The sequence below is a fragment of the Apium graveolens genome, chromosome 6 (assembly GCF_009905375.1).
Source record: "Apium graveolens cultivar Ventura chromosome 6, ASM990537v1, whole genome shotgun sequence".
In the NCBI taxonomy this organism is placed as follows: Eukaryota; Viridiplantae; Streptophyta; class Magnoliopsida; order Apiales; family Apiaceae; genus Apium; species Apium graveolens.
Window position 1 is genome coordinate 148,557,765 of NC_133652.1, and position 3,976 is coordinate 148,561,740.

General features: G+C 42.3%; 1 non-coding gene across 1 annotated transcript; it reads right to left on the reverse strand.

Moving 5' to 3' along the window:
* Positions 1-413: 413 nt before the first annotated feature.
* On the reverse strand, positions 414-520 carry LOC141669573 (small nucleolar RNA R71). The gene has a single exon (XR_012553846.1). It is a non-coding gene; the product is annotated as a small nucleolar RNA R71 (small nucleolar RNA).
* Between the last annotated feature and the right edge of the window lie 3,456 nt (positions 521-3,976).

The following is a 3,976-nucleotide window of genomic DNA, read 5'->3' on the forward strand; positions in this document are numbered from 1 at the left end:
AAAAGAAAGAACCTGTAATAATGGGTGATCGTATAGTTCCAGCAGATCCAGCTCTTATGGACTTTTCTCGGCTTAAAATTGATGACATTCAGTCAAGCATCATTCATCCGGCTATTCAGGCCAATACTTTCGAAATCAAGCCGGGCACTAATCAGATGGTGCAGAATTCTGTTTCTTTCGGAGGTGCTGCGACTGAAGATCCCAACATGTATATCAGGAATTTTGTCGAGATCTGCAGTACTTTTAAATATAATGGTGTTACTGATGAGGCTATCAAGCTGAGGCTTTTCCCATTCTCTCTGAGGGACAAAGCTAAGGATTGGTTAAATTCTTTACCAGCTGGGTCCATCACTACTTGGGAAGATCTTGCGTAAAAGTTTCTGGTGAAGTTCTATCCAATGGCCAAGACTGCAGCTATGAGGAGTGCTCTTACTCAGTTTACACAACAACCAACCGAATCTATGTGCGAAGCTTGGGAGCATTATAAGGAGATGTTGAGAAAGTGTCCACATCATGGAATGCCTGACTGGATGGTGATCATTGGGTTCTACAATGGTTTGGGGGCCCAATCTCGGCCCATGCTCGATGCAGCTTCTGGAGGCGCCTTGTGGGCCAAAAGTTATACTGAGGCCTATAATCTTATTAAAACTATGGCTGTAAATGAGTATCAAAACCCAACTCAAAGGATGATGCCTGGGAAGGTAGCAGGTATTCTGGAAGTTGATTAAGCTACAGCTATCACAGTGCATCTCCAAGCACTGTCTATGAAGGTCGATTCTTTAGCCAACTATGGAGTCAATCAAATAGCTATTATCTGTGAGCTTTGTGCAGGCTCTCATACTATGGAACAGTGTTCTCTTGTTAATGAATCTATTTAGTATGTGAACAATTATCAGCGACTGTAGCAGCCTGTGCCAGCTACTTATCATCCTAATAACAAAAATCATCCCAATTTCAGCTGGAGCAACAATCAGAATGTTGTTCAGCAACCATATCAGCAAGCTATAAGTAAACAGTTTAATCCACCTGGATTCCAGCAACCTCAGCAGTATGCTCAAAGGCAATCATATCCTCAACAAGGAGGTGCTGCTCCACCTTCTAGTGCTGATTTCGAGGAGCTAAAGCTGTTGTGCAAAAGTCAGGTTATTTCTATCAAGACCTTGGAGAATCAAATCGGTCAAATAGCCAATGCCTTGCTCAATTGTTAACCTGGCATACTTCTCAGCGATACTGAAGTGCCAGGAAGGAAGGAAGCTAAGGAGCAAGTCAAAGCTATCACTTTAAGGTCTAGAAAAGTTGCTGAAGCTGAAAAAGCAAAGGATAGAGAAGCAGAAGTTGTAGATGAAGAAAAAAAGCAAAAGGAGAAAGAGGGGGAACCAAGGAAGACTACTGTTGAACACACTCTGCCTGAGGGTAATACAGGGGAGAAACAACTATATCCTCCCCCACCTTTTCCGAAGCGATTGTAAAAACAAAAGCTGGATAAGCAATTCGGTAAGTTTCTGGAGGTGTTCAAGAAACTTCACATCAACATACCTTTCGCTGAGGCTCTGGAGCAAATGCCTAGTTATGCAAAATTCATGAAAGGTATTCTTTCAAGGAAGGTGAAACTGGATGATCTTGATATCGTTGCTCTAACAAAAGAGTGCAGTGTTGTGCTGCAACAAAAGTTACCTCCAAAGCTTAAGGATCCAGGTAGCTTCACCATTCCTTGCACCATTGGCAAGTTGTCATTCGACAAGTGCCTTTACAATTTAGGAGCAAGCATCAATCTGATGTCGTTGTCTATCTTCAAAAAGCTGAATTTGCCTGATCCGAAGCCCACCTACATGTCTCTATAATTGGTTGATCATTCTATTATATACCCACGAGGCATCGTGGAGGACGTGTTAGTAAAGGTGGATAAGCTCATCTTTCCTGAAGGCTTTGTCATTCTGGATTTCGAGGAAGATAAGAAGATTCCCATAATCTTGGGAATACCTTTCTTGGCTATAGGCCGTACCTTGATAGATGTGCAAAAAGGTGAACTTACTATGAGGGTGCAAGATCAGCATGTAACATTCAATATATTCAATACGATGAAATTCCCTATAGAAGATGAGGCATGCTTCAAGGTGGATTTGATTGATTCTGCAATTACTTCAGAACTTGATCATTTGCTAAGGTCTGATGCCTTAGAAAAATCCTTATTGGGGGAATTTGATAGTGATGATGAGGAAGGCAATGAGCAGTTACAATATCTAAATGCTTCTCCTTGAAAGTGAAAGCTAGACATGCCATTTGAATCTCTTGGTAATACTGATCTCAAGAATGCTGAGGGAAAGCTCAAACCATCTATTAAGGAAGCACCTACTTTGGAGCTTAAACCATTGCCTGAACACTTTAGGTATGCTTTTTTAGGTGATGCATCTACTTTGCCTGTTATTATTGCATCTGACCTTTCAGGTAGTGATGAGGACAAGCTCTTGAGGATCTTGACAGAATTCAAATCGGCCATCAGATGGACTATAACAGATATAAAAGGGATCAGCCCTTCATACTGCATACATAAAATTCTGCTAGAGGAAGGTAGCAAGCCGACTGTTGAGCAACAACGAAGACTTAATCCTATTATGAAAGAAGTGGTGGAAAAAGAAATTCTAAAGTGGCTGGATGCAGGAATCATATATCCTATTTCTGACAGTTCTTGGGTGAGCCCCGTGCAATGTGTACCTAAGAAATGAGGTATTACTGTGGTAGCAAATGAGAAGAACGAGCTCATCCCCACTCGAACAGTCACATGATGGAGGGTATGCATGGACTACATGAAGTTGAATAAAGCCACGAGGAAGGATCACTTCCCTCGTCCATTTTTTGATCAGATGCTTGACAGGTTGGCTGGTCATGAGTAGAGGTGGCCAGACGGCCGGTTTGAGTCGGACCGTTCGTGAACCGGCTCATCTGATAATCGCTTGACTCGGCTCGTTGCGTGCCGGTTCATTATTCGGCAATAACCGGCTTTATATGCGAACCGAACACGAATCAGGAGAATAGAAACCGTGAACGGACCGGCCCGGACCGCGAACCGGCCCGTGTGAACCGTAAACGAATAGGAAGTTATAGTTTGGCACGGCACGGCCCGTTATTCGGCCCGTTATTCGGCCCGCTACAACTCAGGATGACTGTTTGAACCGTTATTCGGCCCGTTTGAACCGTAAACCGTAATTCGGCACGGCACGTAATGCAGCTCCAACGGCCACCTGCGCTCCAACGGCCACCTGCAGGCTGCAGCTCCTCCTCCAACGTTAACCTGCGCTCCAAGCCTCCAACGTTAACCTGCTGCTCCAACGGTTACCTATTCTCTATAAATAAATCTACCTCACTGTGTAGCTCTCACCTCTCACTCACTATCAATCTTTCAATCTCTCTCACTCTCTCAAGCTCTCTGCTCACAAATCAGATTCCGGCAACACTGCAACAAATTAGATTCCGGCGAGTTCAATTTTTTCTTTCTGAACAATGGAAGAAGGAAGGGGTACTATTTCTTCTCAGGGATCGAGTCAAGCAACTTCTATGCGACCTCCTCGACCGGAAGTTGGTAAAATTCTTCCTCAGTTTTTTTGATATAATGTTCATATTCGTGTTCTTAAATTTTCATTTTTTTTATGTTTTTTGGTTTATTAAAATTTTGCATTTTCGAATGATGTATAATTTTTTTTTTATGTTTTTTGTATATATTCGAATGTTGTATAATTTTTTTATGTTTTTTATGTTAATTTTGTATATATTCGAATGTTGTATATTATTAATTTTGTATATGTTCGAATTTTGCAGGGCCCTCTTGTACGTCTACGAGACATTCCTCGCACGTTTGGAATTATTTTTCGAGACAGGCAGTACCGGAAGATCCCAACAAATTTAAATGCTTTTGTTTACTTTGTATTCAAAGCGGCCGAAATCAATCCCCGTTTCTTCACTCTAAAGGTGCCGGCACAGG